At 42.8% G+C, this 21,625-nt stretch overlaps 1 protein-coding gene and 1 long non-coding RNA gene across 10 annotated transcripts in view; one reads left to right on the top strand and one right to left on the bottom strand.

Moving 5' to 3' along the window:
- The window catches only part of LOC135904590 (uncharacterized), a 900,492-nt gene that overhangs the window by 820,113 nt on the left and 58,754 nt on the right, over positions 1–21,625 (bottom strand). The window lies entirely within an intron of this gene.
- Positions 3,579–21,625, top strand: part of LOC135904591 (uncharacterized) — a 161,074-nt gene continuing 143,027 nt past the window's right edge. Inside the window, exon 1 of the long non-coding RNA XR_010565159.1 lies at positions 3,579–3,647. This is a non-coding gene — a long non-coding RNA (uncharacterized lncRNA). The remainder of the gene's footprint in view (positions 3,648–21,625) is intronic.

Consider the following 21,625-nt stretch of genomic DNA (forward strand, 5'->3'; position numbering starts at 1 on the left):
CAGTTGCTTCCATTTTGGTTTCGTTAGCGCTGTAAATTGGTTTTATAGCGTGTTCTATATCGTTTTTTTGCACCGTCTATAAAACTAATTTTGCCACTCGTCTCAGAAAAATGTATGGCTCACTTCAAACAGAACGTCTTTTTTTTCGTCTACTTCCATTCCGATTTCACTTACCGGAAATCCCTGACAAGACACGCGTGTCCTCGTCCACTACAGGCGTGTTTGCTAAGCCTTCCTCGGGAAATTTCTAAGGTGGAGAAAGTCCTACTTCGGAGACTTCGGACCTGCGTATCGCTTACACCAACAGACACTTGTGCTTGGGGTCTACCCAATGAAGGAAACGTGCAATATCCGATGTGTCCCACTCCTGCCTTTGCAGTGGATGCCGTTCATCTATACATTGTACGGGCTCTGGGACTGAAACAATTAGAGTAAAGACACCAAGGGACATGAAGCTAAGGAATCGACAAATCTGACGACTCAGAGTGATCGCTGGTGGCCAATTCATTTTACAAGTCGCTGTGGCAGAGTCCGCATGGGACGGGACTCCATGGTTACGTACAACTTCATTCGCACGTTATGCTAGGTGGCAACACAGCCGGATAAAAAGGAAAGAATCGACCTGAGGCACTGCGATGGTCATTTAAGTGCCCGAAACTGTCCTACTCTGGTGTACTTGTGTGCAGTGTGTGTGTCTGTATGTCAGTGTGCGGGCAGTTTGTATGTATTGTGCGTGTAGTGTGTGTAGGGTGTATGTGTCTGTGTGTGTTTGTGTTCAGTTTGGGAACACAAACATATACATGTGTGTGTGTGTATATATATACGTACTCGCACATGCACACAAAGCACTCCTCACAAGTTAAAAAATTATTTCCAAAGCCAACTTGACTTCAACGACTGGAATTTGCAATTGCGACCATGACTCAGGCTTCATCAACAACGAGATGTGGATGGACGAAACAAACTTTTCCATAAACATACAAGTCAATCTCCACAACGCCCATTATTGGAGTCACAAGAACGTGCACTTGTTGGCCCAGTCCCACCACTAGTGCCAGTAGGCATTTAATATCTGGCACGGAATTTTCGATGGCAGAATTATTGGTCCCGTCTGCTACAATAACTTGCTCAACGCAAAGCGCCACCTAGACGGAGTTTCGAATGGTCCTGTCGGCAGTTACTGCAATGACCTTCCCCTGAAAAGTCTTCAGGAGGCATGGTTTCAGCATGACTAGGTCACGCAATCCTCAACTCCAGTGAGTTCGTTTCAGCCCAGCACACTCCGTCCTGTTTCAAACATTCTTTAATTTTAGCTGCGCCACCCTGCATGGGCTACAGAAAGAAACAAGGCCAAGGCAATTGACTTTTAATGAAATCTTCCAGTTGTCTTTAAGCACAGCTTGATATTTTCTTAAAGTGCGTTCAGTTTAGGAAAATACCATTCGGTTTTGTTCAGAGCGGGATTCTGTTTGCAGCGCCAAAGACACCAGGGTACTAGGACGAGAGCCTTAGATCGAGATGACAGAAAAGATCAGGACGTGTAAAAAGTTAGCCTCAATTACTTTACTGACATGGGCCCGTATTAGAAAAAAGATGATTCCACTAAGCCACAGCACGACACCTTCTTAGACGACAAACATATCAGTGAACGTGAGGTTGCAAGGCATGTTTATGGAACGTGAGTAATAGTACGATGGGAAGTAAATGCCACGAGCCACAAGAAACGAAATGCTTTTTAATTTAAAACACACCAGGAAACAGTTGTTTAATTGCTAGTTCTTCAGTTCGCCACGCAGATTTACAGGGGAACATTTGAAGCATACTGCGTCAAAGAAGAGGGCGATAATTGTATCAAGAAACTATCAAGTGCATTATCCAGTAAACCGCCCGGATAGATTTGTGTGCCAATTGCAGGTTTGTGCGGGCAGTGGAGGCGCAATGACTAACTTTTTTGCGCATGTCATGCATCACACGCTGTGCGCTTTTGTATTCTACGCACAGGCTCGACATCCGCACGGCTTCAAGTCGGAAAACTTTGGCACCAGTTCATAATGCATGTCTTACGGAGTGCTACTTTTTTTCACTTAGGTTGCCACGCGGAAAAGCGTCATAATGGAGTTAATTATAAGCATGCAGGCGCGTTATAGAGGTACTGCAACAGAGATTTATAAAATTTGTTGTCCATAATCCACCTTTCATATTCTTCAGTCTTACAGCTAGTTACCATTGTGAGAGCTCGCATTGAGGCGAAATTACGACAGAAAACCAAAGCGCCATGAAAGAAAAAAAAACTCAATAGAAGTAATAAAGGGTTAAAAAACGTGCTTGCAATTATTTTAAGAAGCTCTCGCATGTCTTGTCTAAGGGAAGAAAATCAAGCTTTTTAGCAGAGTTGCATTTATCTAACTATTCTTTAGTTAACAAAATGCTTTACATCCACTTCATGGCCGTTATTGACGCTGGCTAACACTTTGGAGGATGTAGGCTTTCTACACATACAGCAACAACTCAGAAAGTGAATCGGTTGAAAGCAAGAGCCATATAGCTCAATTGGAAGAGCATCACAGGCGTCATGCTTTAAGTTCAGCTCTCACTAACCGCAAGTTCCCTGCTGTTCAGCTTTCCTTCTTCATTATTTTTCCTGCACTTCAATTAAGCTATAGGTAATTTATCCGATGTTTCACTGTGCCTAATGTTTCTCGGCTTTATTTGGTTATTACTAAAAATACATGGAGCCCTTCAGTTCCAGGCCTCATTGTTATCGCCTTTTTCTTCCTTGTTTACATCTACGCCATCGTTGACGTAATCTTAGTTACACAGACATGACAGAACGCTACCATGTCCATATGAACTCATGAAGGTGAAGCATTGAGAGAAGTACCTGCTTTTAGAGATCGGAAGAACGCAAACAAAGCATCAGCGTCTTTAATGGATGCGGGCACGTTATAGCCGGCTTGTACGCTTCCTCCGTGATTGCAGCTTCAACACTTTCCTGCACAGCCCACCAAACAAGACATCTTCATGCGCTCGCGAGCAGTATGCCGAAACCTAGCCCTGAAATGTTCGGAAGGAAAAATCAATTCGCTGAGACCTAAAAAGATCAAATCCCAAAGAGTGTGCTGGTGCAGTACAGCTCACTGGAGCAGGCGGTAGTGAGCAAAATGCACAGACACTCGAATTAAAGCTTCTCTCTTTCCGTACAAATTTTGTACCCATACTATGCATTCGTGCGTGGCAGTTTTATGGCAACTTTTTTGTCTTGTTTACAGCACCTAAGAATTTCCTTTCCCGCTCAACTCCTAAACCGTGGCTCCGTATTTGCAGACTGAGCAGAAGAAGGAGGGGGCGGAGGGGGCGGAGGGGGCGGAGGGGGAGGTTAGAAGGCAATAAATTTCTTGTCTCACTTTGCGCATTCAAGCCGCGGCTTTCTTCGACGCTTCGGGGCTGAGTTGAATTGTGTGATTATTCTCTAGGCAGAGAATAACGAACGTGAGGGGAGTTATGGAGCACAGAGTTTGGTTTGTTATTGAGCTTTCGCCGCACTCAGGTGAAAAATAGCCGAACGAACTGATTATACTTAGCTTTGCCGTTCCCATAGCCAGGACTCCAATTTAACCCACCGTAGCGAGGATTCCCGCACCCACAACGTGAGTCAAGCATGCACTCGTGGAACAAATCTTTTATTCAATTAGACCACCTGATAGGAACTTTGCCGACATTCTTATATCTAAAGCCGGGGAAAGTACGCTTGTCTGAGGAAGTATAAACCAGAAAAAAAACCGGATAAATTTAAGAGTGCACAGCAAGCAGTTTTTTACTGCAAAAACGAAGTCACCAGAACCATACGAAACAAAACGGGTTCCGAGTAATTTCTGCTTCCATAGAAGCTGCAACGTTCTACTGTGATCGTCCCATCAGCCCCTTACAACATATTTACGCTGGAATATTAATGCCACTTTAGTTTGTCGCAGAAAACTTCCGCTACCAAAGTATAGAAGCGCATTTCATTTGAGCAAACATTTTACAGCCGAGACCATGAATAAAGTTTCTTTCACTACTCCTTACTACCAGGAAGCACAGACAGCACAATCGTTATTGAAGTGGAAGATTTGTCGAAAACAGAACTACAGGAAAATAGCCACCGTTGCTGCTTCGTCGGTGCCCCGGCCATCGTTCTCGGTCACTTTCATTTCATTTTTTTTTCTAAACATAGTAAGCAAAATTGACGGTCAGCTTGAAAACGTTATGAACCATGGAATCTGCGAAAACGTGAAATTCCTCGGCAGTTTTCGTCGTAATGAGCAATACTTTGTGACATTACCTCCACTTGTAGTACATGCTAGAAATCGGTATATCAGGCCGATTACTCAGGCTACAGAAATACTCAGCTTGTATTGCGACAGCCATCATATTGTCATTCCTGGCGAATTCTCACCGTCGCCTTCGTGTACTGTATAAAGTCTAAGCGCGATAAGATCGCGCCCCGCGCGTTGTATGGTGTAAGAAGGAAAGTGCTTGACTGTGAAACGATATAGATGATGGCAAGCTAGGGGAGGAGATAGTGCGTATCCTCTAGCCCCGCCGTGACTGCGCATGGCCGTACATTCGCGGCTGAGTGTACGGCAGCCGGCCTGCTGTATCTCGGAGGTAACCTAGCGGCGGGTACAAAAGTTGAGGGTGAGCTGAGATTGCTAGTGGTTACAAGGGCGTTGCGTTACTTTGCGCCTAGTGGTGGTGGTCCCGTAATGTCAAGTATCTGATACGCAGTGAATGGAGAGAAAGCATGAAGCGTTCTCACCCCGCTGCCCACGCTCTTGATCACGCCAGCGTTGTTGTGACAAATAGTGCTCTCGGTCATCGAATGAGATGTGTGCACGTTTTCCTATTCACGTGTGACATCATGCTTGTTAATCAAGTTATTAAGCGGATGTTTACTGCAATTTATATGGCCGACAAAACCACGAACCTTATTTCATGTAGTTGTGCAATACTTTGCTATCGCGATCAATGCTTCGCCTTCCGGGTAAAACTGCTCCTTTCTTTCTCAGATTCTAAGACCCGTAAAATTTTACTCCGACAGTTCATGAAAGACAGGTAAACGACAACGCATGTTATTGCAACAAATCTGTAATAAAAGAACATGAAACCCGAATTTTTGTTTTATTGAAACTCATAGCATAAACACCATAACCCACACAATTAATTAACTAAGGTGTTTTAAATAAAGTTTGAGCCTTTCCTCATCAATACCTATTAAAATATGACGATCATCTTATTACTAGGGATCCATGTCTAGTTCAACTCCTTAGATTGTAACATGTCAGTAGGCGTCTGAGTGTGTTTTCGACATCTTGGAAAACACACTTATGCCAAGTCTTCAAACAAACCTGCAATATAATTGTGCTAAATAGAACACACTTAGCTGCTGATGTTGTTGCATGTGTCTGAACAGAAAGAAAGGCTAAATTCCTGAGTGTTTACGCCTCAAGCACGCCAAGTGATGTGTTTTCCTTTCTTTTCTAAAGGAGGTTTCCCAACCTTAAATGTTGGTATTTGAACCATAAGGATGACCATGTCAACACCAATATAGAAAGAAAACATACCATCTTCTTCATTTTACTTACACAGCCTCAAACACAAGTTCATGATAAATAACAAAAAAGTAAACATAGAAACGAATCTTCAATGTGATTTGGAACAGCTCCAAGAGTGCAGGCAAGAGCAATTGGACGGCGGGAAAGAAACAGCGAAGGGCCACAAAACTACAACCAATTAACGCGCCATCTCGCATGGAATCTCGCAATCAGCACAAGAAAGGCAAGCAGTAGTGATCAATCACTTGGGACTGTTGGGAATGTCACCCTGCGCCGGGCGTAATGTATTTGCCGGTGCCTCGGCCTTGCTTTCTTCGCCTAAACGAGAAGGCATCGCCATTTTCGTAGCAGCACCACTTTATTTCCTTGCATGCCGAGTGAAACAGCGCTGATCTGTTTACAAATGACCAGAGGAGACACACGAAGAAGAAGGCCTCCGCTGAGAATCAGCCAAATGAGTGGTGGACAAAGCAGACTGACAAAAATAGCAAGAGAAAGTCAGAACGCTGGACAGGATAAAACAGCATGAGAAAATGCAGTTAGACCAAAGAAAGACCAAATAAGTTATGTGTCTGCTGGGGTGGGCGAAATTTCCCTCGAGATTTGACAAAGTGCAATAGGGGTCCACATCTGCGGTCGAACATATGCCGCCTCTCTCAGAATTTATTTAACATTAGCGCATTATTCTACCAGCGGATCAATAAGGACACAGAAGGCACATGAAACAGATGCCAAGACTCTTATAGAGTAGCAAGGCACTCCTAAAGGATACGATTTCATTGCTATCTGAGCACGGGTTACACAGAGGTTTGAGACACGTAAACTATGTGGTGCATTGAACGCTATGAGAACTACATATTCGCTCCACAAGCATAATTTAGGGACGTTTAGTACTTTGAACTGTCGTCCTCAACAGGATAACTAGGTATTTTTTCACAACCCGTGTGGCTGAATTCAGTTAGCTTGACTCGACCTTGGTTGTGTTGTTCTACGAGTGTAATGCAATAGCTAGCCCGCATTGGCCAGAAAGTGGAACGAGCATCGCGATGTACCCGCGGGAGCGAACCTTGCGCGTGGTTGTAGATGGCTGGGGTTGCACGTGTAGTGAAGTAAAATAAAGAAGGCAAACACCGAAGAATTGGCAAGTTATACAAAAGAACGCTCAGCAAATCAGAAAAAAAAGAACGCGTGGCCACATGCAGCCCACAGAAGGCGAAGAGACCGCGTTGGCAGATAGAGGGAGCTAACAGGTGTAGCAAGGAAGACGCGTTGGCTTGGGTCGGACGTCGACGTTCGGGAAACAAACAGCTTTCGGATGGACTCGATTGAGCACCAACGCATGAGGGGACCTCCAAACGACACCACTTCCGCTCCTGTCAACCAGCTGACGGACTGGAATCTGCGCGAGCTTGCTCTTACAATTCGTCTCGTGACGCAACACCAGCCAAACCATGAGTGCGCTGCGGTAGTCGCTCTGAACGCTGCGCAGGGACGCTTGGTCTCGCTTTCCCCCATGCCCTGTGCCCTAGTGCTTGCATCATTTATATTTAAATATAGGTTTGTGTGCCGTGGTTCTTGCAGTTCTTTCCTTGTTGCCCTCGGAGGCGTCTCGATAACTCATACAATTAAGCCTACTACCCGAACCACATCTTAACAAGGAGGCTGTTGTTTTTAGATTTGGGCTGATAACCGGGCAGAACCGTTCGTTTTGTGGTTACAAAACAAGCGGTTATCTGAAGGAACGTTTGCGTTGTTCACTGTTGTGATACATAGTCTGCTTTATTTGATGTTTGCCCACTTGAGACATTCATCTCAAACAATGTGTTTGGCAGACATTTCATGCGCAATGTTTAATAGAACTAATTTACTAATCACTTCTTCCATCATATGCTTCAACGTACATGTCGCAGCTCTAGGATTCGCGTCGAACGACAAGTTTGCGTACAATACCATCAATGTTGCACTATGACCAATTCCTATGCCGTAAACAATAAAACGTGCAGCGGCATGCACCAACCCTCTAGTAGAGTTTCCCGAAAACTTAGGTTACATGCTGTTGAACGAAACTATTGTGCATTATGGTATAAAAATTCGTACCCTAATAGGACCTAGCACATGTAGCAGCCGTGAAAACCTGTCTACATTTTATTATGTAACCCATAAACAATAGCTGAACGTGCTCTTTTTTCAGAGTTATCTACACACATAAGATAACGGGAAAGATAAAGTGAGAGCCTCCAAAGATCACTTCCCTCTGAAAGGTTAAAATTGGTCTTACAATTTTTACGAAAGCTTAAGAATTCGTAGCAATCTAATGACCATACCAGGTTTTCATTTGCTAGATAATTTATGTATATTGTCACACACACACGCAGAGGAAGAGAGAGGTAACACACTCGTACATTTTTTTCAATTACCGCTCCGCCGCTTGCTCGGTCTGTCCATGTGCTTTCAATTAGGAGTAAATGCGACATGAAGTCACAGGAGAATGAAATAAGGAAAACCGTAGGGGAAATTAACGTTTTTATTTGAAATGCAGAAGTAACAAGAAAAAGAGAAATATGGCGAGAATGGAACATCCCATCGGTAGAAGGCGAACTCATATTTTACGCATTACGCTTGCAATGCTCTTCCATTATATTTGAGTGGCGGCTGTACACCCATCCGCTTTCTTTTGTATTCGTTTTTTATGTGCTATATATCTATCCACCAATAGGACCGTGAGAGGCACCGGATAACAGTCCGTACAGTAGCCAACCAGATGCTTTCCTGGTTATAATTGCTCTTTTCTCTCTTCCTCTATATTCAACTTTTTCATGGAACAACAGAACTAGACAGGGATGACCAACCCCACTCGAAGCCGCCCATAGGCTGCTTACTTCTGCTTTCTGGGAAAGCATGGCAGAAACAAGAGTTCGAGCTTTGTTTTAATGACAATGTCATTGCATTAGGAAATGGAAGAAGGTTTTCTAGTGGCGTATAAAGAACAGCCCGTTGGCTGTGCGAAGTGCTTTTGCCAAGTGACGTCTTCTATTCCATTGTTCCCCATGAAGTAGCTTTGTTCTCTTCCCATCAAATTTAAGCGTCCCCTGTCGTCACCTTTCCTGCTGACTGAGTGCCAGCTTAAAATTGGAAGTATTGAGGCGTGTGCTGGGTAAGAGAAATGCTCTTAAAGGGGGTCGCTTGGAGGCGACGCGTAACACTCTTCGTACTCAGCGGCTGCGCTTCTTATCTGCAATTTTCGCACGCAGGTCGCTCTTTGCTTTCTAAGGCTCTTTATTTTCCTTCCTTTTCTTTTTTTGAGAAGATCGACTCTGCGTACGAACAACCCTTATCGGACGCGATCAAAAGTAAAGGAATTGCATGCACTGTACATGTTTGCGCTCGGAGACACTGCTCTTGATTTCTCTGAACATGCAGGCTACAAAGATGGCGTTGAGCAGAGTTCTGAGGAGTCATCTTTAGAGGTTCCTCCTTTCTACTGTCATTACTTCTTCCGGAAACAGTCTGCTTAAAAATAATAGTAAACTTTGCAGTCGACTGTGGATCAAGATAAGTCGCAGAAACCCAGAAAGCCACAAGTAATGATAATGTAATGGAGAAAAGATAAAAGTGAGAGTACATCAAAAAGGATGCAGAAATTTTTGAAAACATCACCTTAAAACACTTGGTCTGCAAGGTCTCTCCCTTGCCCCTCCATACACACATCCTTACAAATGAATGACTCCCTGATTTGTTTCCTGGTGCTCTAGCTAACACAGAAGCCTGAGCGAAAAGGAAAAGAAAACGCAAAACGTTTACCGAAAGTTAAGGTGTGGCATTGCCTGCTGTATTGTTTCGCAAGAACATTGACAAAATGACCAAGCAAACACGAAACTGAGACAGTTGTTTTGCATAAATACGATGCAAATATGAGTTTGTTAGCAATTTGGAGCACGTGTTCGCTAAAAAGGAGCCCCTGTAGTTATCTTAGACGTCCGTTCTGCAGAAAAAGATTCAAAAGAGAAAAAACAAACTAGAAAACCACGTCGTTATGCAAGACCCGAGCAAGTGGTGTGCGTTATCAATGTTTGTCGCTATATCCGATTACTGTCTGCCGAAATCGCCCCCCTGACCACTTTTATTCATACTCACCCTACAGGAAGAAGCTCAATGCCCCATTATCTACTGTAAAGACCCATATCGCCCATATACCAAATGTGACACTCCACCACAAAATTAATCTAAATACACCATAACCCGCGTATCTACTATACGAACGTACAGGGTTAAAAAAAACACGTGTTCTCGCATATCATATGGGGCATGCGCCGTATGATATACGTGGCATGTCACTTATGATATATGAGAACTTAAGGGCACTTATGTGAATATGTTTTTTTTTTCTTTCCCTTATGCCAATATAACATCATTGCCTATGGGAAATATGGGGTTTTAGATACGATTCTTCTAAAATATTTACCTATGTCTACTCTTACTTTTTTTCTTCCCCTTTTTATCTGTCTCAAGATCTTTTTTTTTTTGCCTATGACATTTTATCACTTTTCATCTACTTTGTTTTCTGTTGTTTCTATCTGTTTCATTTGATGATGCTAGTTTATGTGGTGATCTTGTGGTATTACAGTATCACCTCTAAGGTAGCAGGGCGATTACAGTCAGCCCATCGAACGGATGTATAAAGACCGTTTTATTGTACCTGATTCTAGTCAAAACACCGTATTAGCGTGACGCAAAATGCGGCTTGTGGTTGATGTGCATATTACTTGCTTAACGGGGACGAAGTGCATGCATGCCTACGATGTGCAAGAGTCGGTATTTGTGAATTTATTTGAGTCACCTGTTGATCGGTGCGCGCTTCTTTCTCATCGCGGCCTCTGATGCCCTTCGCGCGGCCCTCATCTCCTCCTCTTAACTTGCGCCAGTCCCATCTCACTATTCATTCGTCTATGATTGTCATAAAAAGTTTTGGCCTAACTATTCATATGGTGGTGGATAGGACAGCGAAGCTGCTCCGAACAACTATGTCCAAACTTCGCGTCCAGAAACATTCTCTTGAATTCAGAATTCGCCTCAGTGAAACTCGAAGGAGGTGTCAACTCATGCTCATACCGCTTGGACACAGACTAGAACGACCTTGCTTGACGCTTGCGAGTGGCCTACAGTGCGCGATCTTCATCGGTAGACTGCGCTCAACGCGGCCAATCAGACTCTCGCATCTGCTCTCGCTGGCGTTCTCTCGCAAAGTCACTCACCGCATTCTCCGATTTCGTACGGGTCCGTTGCCGTTAGTTATACTCGCGTCTCTGCTGTCGACGCCTCTCCTCGTACTCGGCTTGCTTTTTGGCCGTGCGCACAATTCGTGGTCTTCCTATTTTTTCCCTTTTTGTCGGAGTTGCAACTGTTGCAATGGTCCACCTTTGCAATGCACAATCCGGTTCTTGCACATGCCAGCGGCTGCCGCAGCGCACATCCTCGTGTTTTTCGGCCACAACTGCGGCACTGCTGTATTGAGGGCAGACGACAGCAGACGCAGCCGGCAGCAATGGCGGAAAGCGCGGTTGCACTCCACCACTGCGCAGGCGCGGCGTGTGATGCAATCACATGTCATTTCTTTCTTCTGTGCCGTCCTATCGTTTGTCATCTTTTTTGTTCACTTTACGGACGTTAGCCAGCCCAGATACCCCTTCCTCCCCTAACCTACATGACCACGCATACGGCTAATTCCCACAGGTTCATTAGGAAAACAGCTTCTCTGCAAAACTAAAAACAACAAATATACAGGCTAAGATGAACTCTGCAAGCTGGACGCAGCTGACGTGGAGTGGTCGCAATATAGAATATTGATGTTAATATTGATTTTAATGTTGAACGACGTTAACGCATACATATGAGTTTCATTCATTAATTTACTGATAGAACTCTTTTAGAACATTCGTAGCACTACTATTCCTGAAGCACAGCGGCTGTCAATAGGTGAAGCGCCAATAGTGACGGCACACAACAAGTTATACATACAGCGGCTGGATTGTGTGAGACTCCTCTAGGTTTTGGGTGTGTGGAAGCCTTGTTTAGCCAATTTTGTTTTACCCTGCAATACCTTTCTTTAGCGAAGTTTAGTGTTTGCGTGTCATTTTTTTTATTCACACAAGCGTTGTGTGCATCTCTTTCCGATGCCTTGAAACAGCGAAATGTGCTCCCCAATTTTGGTTCTCGCAAAATATTGTCCATGTAATAATTCATATATGGATAGGTGAGCAACGTAACAAAGTGGATAGTTTATTTATAGGCACTTAAAATTTCTAATTCTACTGCCAGACAAAAACGACCTGGCTGAAAGATTGGGCGTTATTCTGCAAGGTCACACTCCTACCTATGTTTTGTTAGTATTTTGCAAACTGTTGTAACTATTGGGGCATACCCCAACGTTACTTAGCGCCAGCTGTTCTCTAAAATGCTGACGCATATTTTGCTTTTTTTTCTTTCTTTCCTTCCTCCTTTCTTTCTTTCTTTCTTTCTTTCTTTCCTTCCTTCCTCCTTTCTTTCTTTCCTTCCTCCATTCTTTCCTTTTTTCTTCCCTCCTTTCTTTCTTCATCCGTGAAGAGACAGCAACGATTTTGTGAAACACTTCGCACGAACGCCCTTTTCTTTAGACAAATTACAGACACCTACCACGCTAACTGTGCGAGACGTTTTAATGGCACTCCATTTTCAGAACATGTGACGTCTGTGGCCTAAAATATGTGTGCAGCATATACCCAGCCTTCTACACACCTTCGGCCAGCCTCGTCCACGCGAGTTATAATAATGGCTGTATCTTACGCAGCTGCGTCGTTGGGAATTCACGGGTTGATTAAGTATGCGCGCCTAATTAGCCGCTTCTTCGCTGGCTAATCTTGCAGAAGATACGGAAACGTTTTCCTACGACAGTTTACTCTAGAGCAGTGAACGTGCTTGGGTAAAAGTACGCTGTTTTCTGGAATTTAGTTTCCTCATTTCGGCCATATTGTTTCTGATTAAAATGAAATATGTTAGTCAGTTTAAACAAAGGAAAACGAGCGAATTCTCTGTTGATGCTACATTCAGTATTCTTTAGTATTGCAATATTATAAGGCAGCCGAAGCTGTGTCGCGTGAGTGAAAATTGATGAAAAAGTTTTCTGCGCCACTGAAGAGCCAGCGTATAAGTTAGGTTTAAGGTAGACTGCTCTAAACAGTGGAGGCGCTTTACGGCCTCTTCAGAACTTCAGCTTATTTTGCAGCGTGCATATTTAGACATACAAATTGCAGGATAACGTCACCTGATAGCGTTATCTTACAGTATGCTACGTTTACGTCACCTTCATAAATATATATTCAATAGTATAGATTAAGTAGACTAAAGCGCATTCTATGTGCAAAGCAAGAAAGAAGAGAACATTGAAATATCCACTGGTTACAAGAAGACGTACTTTCAACTTTCCTATACGCCTATAGCAAAGTTATATCCCTAGCAAGCTTGAACCGGTGAAACTCGCTTTGTAGGGTGATATTTGTCCAGCTTGTAGTAACTTGTAAGAAAGGGCATAATAAAAATTTACGCAGTAATTCTTCTGGGAGTTGTCTAAGTAAGCGTAAGCATTTTCCCCTTGCTCAACTCCACGTAGCCCGATGTCATTGATAATGTTATGAAACTTGACCCGACCAATATAAGCCCTTACCAACCCTTGTCGGTCGTTATCAACCTTACAGGACTAGATTGGACCTTTATCAAATCTTATGAGATTTTATCAATTTTATCGGATTCTATCTGACTTTCCAAAAGGATTTCTTCTTGGGCAAGTTGGTGCTTAGATTTCCTAGGTATACTTTGTGGCGCAAAATACATTTCTTCAAAAGGGACAGAAGAAAGGAAGACAGCGAAGCGCCAAGTTGGCGCGTCAATTCAGTTTGAGTTTCAGTTTTAGCTTATTGTTCTTTCAATATAGATAGTTGGTTATTAATAGTATACAGGCAAGAGTCCCAATGTCAAATGACTGCAGCGGGATCCTCGGTTAACAAGATTGGTACAAAATGATTAATTAATACAGCAGTATAAAATTGTGCAATATATAAGTAAATAAAAAGTGAACGAAGCAGTGAAAAGGAATGCATTTTTATACACGGAGTCATATATGAAAAGAAAATAATTTGCACATTACCGATCTAAATTGTTATAAGCTATTTAATAGATGAAGTAGACACTTTATATACAAAGTAAGTTAATCAGGAGAACTAGTTATACAAAACGAAATCGTTAAGCTCATATTGGAATGCATGCAAGGATGATGATGATTTAAAAGCATGGGGTAAGTCACTCCACAGTTTAATCGCTCAGAAGGAGGAAGTCATTTTGCCATAATTCATGTTGCATTTAGGTAATAGAATGTTCTGCCATAATTCGTGTTGCATTTAGGTAATAGAAAGTTCTGATTATGGGCAGACCTAGTGCTATTTGTATTTGTGAGCAACGTAGAATCTATCAATTGAAATATGAGCTGTTTGGTAAATAATTTAAATAGAGTGATAAGTAAATGAAATTTAAACAAGCTAGATGTAGGAAGAATGAAGCTAGCCTGAAGGCGTAGAGCAGCGTTATAGTAAAAAGAACTGTTGGTAATAATGCGGATGGCCTGGTTCTGAATGTGCTGTATGGACGAAAGGTGACATGTGCATTTCCCCCACGTAGTAATACCACATGCAAAGTAACTATGTATGAAGGCAAATTATAAAAACAATAACGCATGAACAGAAAAAATGGACGAGATTTAGTGAGAGCTCTTATACCAAAAGCAGCTTTTGTCAAACATAAGCAATGTGATTATTAAACTTCAAGTTAGTGTTTAATCTTATGCCAAGAAAAGTTACACAATCGGCCACTGGGATTAAATGACGGCCTATAAATAGTTTCGCTAGATAAGGGATAACTTTTAGAGACGATTTAAAAATCATGAACTGAGTTTTAAGCGGATCAAAAGTAGGTTGCTTAAAGGACACTATTAAATAACTTTTGTAAATTTGCTGTTAATTTTAGGGATTAGCATTGTTAACAATTTTGTGACATGAAAACGGAGGTATCATGAGGGTAAAGGACAATGTTAGGAAGAATAATGCAATAAGGTAAATTATTAGTGCTGTACAGAGCAATAAAGGCCCAAGTATTGAGCCCTGCGGTACCCATAGATTAACGACCCTAACATTTGAGTAAATACCACCTATGCAGACTTATTGTTCGCGATCAAATAAGTAATTTTTTTAAAAGTTAAAGATGGACCAGTGATACCCAATTTTTCTAGTTTAGTAAATAAACTATTATAATTAATGGTGTCAAAGGCTTTAGTAAAATTAAGAAATACAGAACCGATGAAGTCGCCATTGTCGATCGAAGACTAAGAAATAGATTAACGATAGTAAAGCTAAGTTGGTTGACCTACCTGCACAAAAACCAAATTGGTAAGGCTTTAGCAACTTACATTCATCTAGGCACTTGTTAATACGTTTCAGAAATTACTTTTAGCTACTTTTGCTATTTGACGACAGAATAGAGATAGGGCGATAGTTAGGACGTCTGTTATGCACCGGGATTAACTTGGCCTTCTTAATTGAGCGCGGAAAGGCACCACATTTAAACACGACATTAATCATATTGTTTAATACTTCCACAATATATGAAGCAACGAGCTTTATTAAATATTATCTAGCCCAACGCTGTTGTTTTTTAGATTCAGGATTGTAGAACACACTTCTTCAGGGGTGACAGGAAAGAGAGAAAATGTATAGTTACAGCGTGTAAGAGGATGCGATGAAGCGACAGGCCTATTCTTGTATATCTCATAGAAGTAATCACTAAACGAGTTAGCAATACCGCATGCCTTAGTGTGGATTTGTTGTTTATAATTTATTTTAACAATTATTTTACTAACCTACGGTCTATTCAAAATTCATTGAAAGGTTTCCATTTTTTCTTGAGTTATTTTATGTCTTACAAAATTCTTTTTCATAATAAATTTGCTTAGATTTTTTACGAAGGTTATTCAACAGATTACATTTTTTTACACCTAAGGTTTAGGCCCACATTGAATGCCCGCTTTTTTTTAATCAGTTTTCCTTTGCCGCGCGCATGGGTAGTCTATAGTTGTCCACACAATGCCCTCTAGCTCCCAACTCACCGCGCCCTCTCACCGGTGGTTGGGACTCGCTCACTTCGCTCACTTCACCACTGATGCAAAGGGAGACGGAATCTTTAAAAAAAAAAGATGGTCACAAATTGAATGGATTTGGCCACTCGCGCAAATGCTATTCTCTCAGCTAGATTGTGTCCGTTGGTGTGCTTGCGCATTGTTATATTGATCTGCCGCTTTATTCGTTCCCTCTTGCACTGCAATATATTGGTATTTGCGGGGCCTGCACTGACCGCAATAAGATGCGAAAAAGCTTTTGCAATACTACAGTTCTGTGCGCAGATCTCCTACATTGACTCAGAAGGCAGGTCTGCATATATATTCATCGTAAACAGTCCGGGCCCATGGAAAGGAGAAAATGATATAGCCAGATAAAGAAAAAAATGGCGCTTTGGAATCAAGAAGAGATCAGAAACAATGAAATGGAGAACAGCGCTGCACGCCACATCGTCATGAATACGGCTTCTTCTGTGTTTTGTCAAAAATATAAAAAGGCAGAAGGTCAAACGAACAAGACATAAAACTAAGAGGATAGCCTGGCGTAGGGAGAGAGGAAGTTGCACTTATTTAGTAAGTGAACTAGTGAGACATCCTCCCCTGTAAATTGAGAGCGAAATAAATACAGCAGTCTTTCTTTTTCATTGTTGTTCGCAGGGCCAAAGCACTGGCTTCTCCGCATGGTTCCTTCCTGCCCTTATTTCCGCTAAACGACATTACATGATGCACCGACTGACCCAAGGGTCAAGGCTTCTCAACATCATTGTTGTTGTTTGCCTGCGACAGCATTTAATGCGAGAAAACAGCAGCATAGTGCTCTCGGTGCTACTGTCTTTCCTTTGGCTGTCGACAACTTTATCCGAGTGCTTGCCTCAGCCCGTAGGCGGAGAGTCACTAGAATGGTAGCCATGCATGTATGCGCAAGGCCACATGACTATTTATGCTCAAGGCTCCATACCCACTATTTTGCTTATTGATGGCAACTGGACTACACGACCGCAAGGCAGTGGGTCAGTAGACGTGTTTGCCTGTTGTAGCGCAATTTGAGGCACCAGCCTCTTTTATGTGACGCCTTCCCTTTGCCGATGCTCGTTGTAGGCAATCGGATTCAAGCCAGGTTAATCTAACTTTTCCTTTAATGCGAAACAAAGTGCCAACTTCAGGCACTTTGAAGATGTCCGTCCATGCGTTCATCTATCCGTCTGTCCATCTGTTCATCGAGTATTGCGATTCGTGCATGTTGTGCATCGCTGTTGTGGTCTCTGCACATCATATCATTTTTCAAGCTGTTAATCTGGAGTTACTGCGAATTTGACTTTAGCAAGGAAGGCTCACAACAAAATTGCACACACGGGAAGAAAAGTCAGCTAAGATCATTGTAAACATTATTCGTCTATGAGCGAACAATGCAACGTGGCACTCCAAACAAAGGTATATGTACAGATGGTAGCAAAGATGTCATAGACGCCCATACGTCCTGAAATAACGGCTTGTTGAGGCATAGCAGCGCCATCCACATTTCGCGAGGCTACTTCCTTGGTGGAGAAAAAAAAATACGTTTTTCGTTCTATATTTTCGCGCCAAGCCGTCTACTGCTTCATTTCGCCAACTCATATCATATCTCATATACAGAGCACATGACAGTACTGAATAAAGCGCAAGTGAGGGTATTCGCCGCAAATCGCATCACAGTGCTACCTGAATACACCCACCTGTATTTATAGGCCTCATTCTATATCGAAACGCATTACACGGGTGAGCCTTAGGAATTTTGCATGAATTCATGGCAATGAGTTCACCCAGGTCTTGAACTAAGTACCATATGCATTTGTGCTTACTACCAACACACATCTGTTATCTCGATGTTAAGATAAAATCAACATTACATTGAACTGATTCGCAAACTAGACTTTAATCTTCATTAACACAGCACGCGGGCCACCTGAAGTTTTTTTTAGTACTGAGGACATAGGTAAAACACAACATTTGGTGAAAAGGCAGGCAAAAATAAAGCTACAGAATAACTCCTATATGATTGGTACCACATATATTGATATTACATTTTATGGCTACACGTACGAGAGTTTTGACAACATTAGGCTGTTAAATACGGCAATACAACACTGTATATCTCAGAACACATCGCCACCAGCAAACTTCAGCAAGACTGCACAGTTTGGTACTCATAAGTATACGTGGATTGGTAAAAAAACAGTCCGTGACTTCACAATTTCTGATTCTAATTACATTGTATCTACTTTTCTCAAATGTTTCCCTTGGTGACGTATTGGGTGCATAATTTTTATCAGCAAGTGTTTTGCCCCGAGAATATAGTCGCGCTTCAATCGCATAATCATATTCGACCTCGTTGCTCATTGGTTTGGAAGCACATTTCAGCCTCGCCTTCGCGACCGTGTGAATAGACCTTGCTCCAAACCATGATAATTAACCACAACAAGCAGAAAACTCAAATAATCGAATCAGTTAAGCAAAAGAATTATTATTAGAAGAAATTACTACGATATAAGGATGCAACGGATTCCATTCATGAATCGTTTTGGAAAGGTCCAGCGAAATAATTCTCTTTTACAGGATTATCCGCGTACTTAATCTTGCGGTCAACCCGCTGAGAATTGTAGTGTGGTTCCGTCAAGTACTTGCCCCTGTGGAAGCCAACAAAGGAATAGTAAATGTTGCATTTCTAGTGTTTATGTTTTATAAACACATATTGTAGCGGCTTGTTTTATGACCCCGATTCTGAAAACATTAAACGAAGAACTATATGTCTGTGAGCCCCATGATGCCGATACTCCTGCCTCGCTATGTATGAAGGCTAGTGAAATGCTCAAAAAAATAAATGTGAGTTAATACTGATAAATGCAGTTGAACGTGTATGTAGCATATTCAACGCCGTACGCTGAAGATTTTTTTATCCTTCCAATGTATGCAATAGCGCTTAAGACTGCACATACATCTAGAACAAGATGCTAGCTCATCATGCGTTATCAAATGGCATAACTGCAGGGTTGTATAAGAGAAGAAAAATATCGTAGGGATTGAGAACACTTATTCTGCATTGTAACGCTTTTAAGAGCTATGAAGCCGTGGTCCGCTTTCTATTTTTCTTTTCTTTTTTTGCACGTTCGGGGTAACTGCTCCCACCATTCCCTCTACTTTTCTAACCTTCTTTTTCTTGCACTTTAAAATGTCATAAACTCTGCGCCATTTTAAAATGCTCCCAATCTCTTCGCGAGTCTTCGCCATGCGCAGTCAGCAAAAATGGAACGAAATAATAAACACGAGCTGCGGTTTGAGTAGAAAGTCATACGCGAGTGGTTAAGTCATTACCTCCTTAGCCAGTTTCTACATTTAAACAGTCCGTGGGCCGTTTGCACCCCGCCTTTCTTGAACAAAAAAAATCAAACAGAAAGGAAAAATTACACGCTTCTCAACTCAGTCCTCCCACGTCTGCGTGTGCGACGCTCGTGTTAGATTTATTGAATGTTTTATCTTGCAGCTTTGGTAAACATAGGCAAGCCATGAGTGAATGGAGAGCAAACTTGAACAATTCATGGCGGAAAGCCTAAACAGCGCTATGTAATTAGTTTGTTGCTTGAAAATTGCTGCATGAACCGCTAATTCGGTCTTCATAACAATTTGTTTTCACAGCCATCAGTGCCTGAAGTAAGCTTAAGAATAGAAAACAAATAATTGCTGCTCAAAAGAAATGTGAAATGCGAATACGCATATACTTGGTTTACACCAGCTTACCCACTTTTGGCTCATTTTCAACATTTTCCTCACAGACATCATTAGCATCGCCGCTAGAGTTGCACTGCGCACCTTCGTGAAGTTTTTTAATGAACATCCACTCTTTCGCGCCTAATTGTGGAGTTGCTTTTCACTTTTTCTTTTCCCAGTTTTTCTGTGGACTTTTATTTTGTTGGGATACGGAACTTTCTACAGGTTTCGTTCTTGCTGTACATACATAATAGATATTTCACCAAGAGCGCATTATTTGCTAGAAAATATCACAAAATGCCAGAGCTCCGTTTTTTTCAGTCAGCGGCTTTCAGAGCAATCACTTGCAGGCTGCTCTTGTTTAGACTTGACCTATAAATTTTGCATCCGACAGCCCCAATTGACATTATGGTCGTTACATTATTTCTATGGATTAATTGATACGAGCAACATCTGCACAGAAGTACCGAAAGAAAGGAAATGCACCTCGAGTTGGCGTTCAGAGTCGCATTCATTATCTGCTTAATGGCATTTTCTCTCATCCATCACAAATAAATGAGCCCCACGAGGTCAGTAACAGTAGAAAAAGAGTCCAAGCTGTCCTCAAGAACAATGCTCTTGTTTAGCTTTCACGCGAGTTTTGTACAATCTGGTCCGCTCTTTCTCAACCACTCAATCCTGAATCCACCTCATTTGCTCACCGGAGGCATGCGTGTTAGCCATTCGTTCCTTTAACCGTATCTTTCTAACTCTGCTTTCATACTCACCTTCTCTACTCACTCTCTCAAAGTAGCTCTTGGACCTGCTTCTCATTTATCTTTTTTGTGCTTTTCTTGCTTAGGATTCTTTGTCTGATCATTTGTTCATTAGCAATTATCGCGGTTTTTTGGATTTTCGCAGTTGTCCGTTCTCATACTGTGCGTGCTGCGGCAGTAGTTCCAAAGAAAGAGTACCGCTGCATTAATTCCAGTCAGCGGCCGCCAATTTTCACAACGCAGTAATGAACTGGGCGAAAAGTGCGTTGGTCTTTAGAAAGGTTCTACAGATGCTTAGATCGCTGATACTGATACGGTGTTTGGAGCGAAGCAGTGTACGTGCAGCAAATAGTTGTTCAGACACCGCCAATTGTTTTGTCTATATGTTTTTCGGTGGTCGTGTGCTCTATACGCCGGTTACTTAATTTGTTTCATCGAATGCACACGTGTGTAACGACACCAGTGTAGGAAGTTGCAAAGGGGCGGGCCGAGACAAAAGAAGGCCGAGCCGGCGTTCTTTTGGTTCAGGGCCCCTTCAAGAGCGCAGCTCTGAGGCACCCGTTTTTGCTTCTTGCGTCGGCGTCGGCGCTCGGCGTCATTCCTCGGCGTAACTGAGCGAACTAGCACAGCAAAGCATAAAACAGCGAACGCGGAGAGCAGCGGGAGTTGAAAGCCAGTGACAGTGAAGAGAGCGCGAGGAGGAAAGCGGAGGAGAAGGGTACAGCGGAGTCATGACGCGGAAAGCGGAGGAGGAGAGCAAGGTGAAAGCAGGTGCAGAAAAGCGTAGTGCAGCGCAAGACGGGCTCTGCGGCGACGACAGCTACGACATGGCGCCAGAGTAGAGCGTCGTCGTCTGTTCGCCGATTACATGCGGCGAGCGCGTTGAGCGATACCATAAATGGAAACAAAGCATTGCGTGAGCGGAGGTCTGCCTGCGGCGGCGACTGCTGTGAATCTCACCCAGGCGACACCCATGCGCTCCCTATCGAATTCTCCCTACTTGCGAGGCAGTCGCGCCACTCTTCGCTCCGTTTGCAAAGTGCCGCACGAGACAGATTGTGCGCGCCAGCCAATAAATCGTGAAAGGAAAACACGCATACAGCTGCGCTCAAATTTTGGCGTTGCTTTCACCCGTCGCTACGCGCACCTCATCGGCCAATCGAACAGCCCTGATTGTGAACACTGCCAGATGTCTGCAACACTGCAACACGTACTGTGCGACTGCCCAGCATATATGCTGGAGCGAAGGATGTTAGAAAGTTTCATAGCCAGCGTTGGCAGGCAACCACTGTCGTAGGAAGCTACCCTAGCCCCATGGCCTGATACTGCAATTCCAATGCGTG

The sequence above is a fragment of the Dermacentor albipictus genome, chromosome 4 (assembly GCF_038994185.2).
Source record: "Dermacentor albipictus isolate Rhodes 1998 colony chromosome 4, USDA_Dalb.pri_finalv2, whole genome shotgun sequence".
NCBI lineage: Eukaryota > Metazoa > Arthropoda > Arachnida > Ixodida > Ixodidae > Dermacentor > Dermacentor albipictus.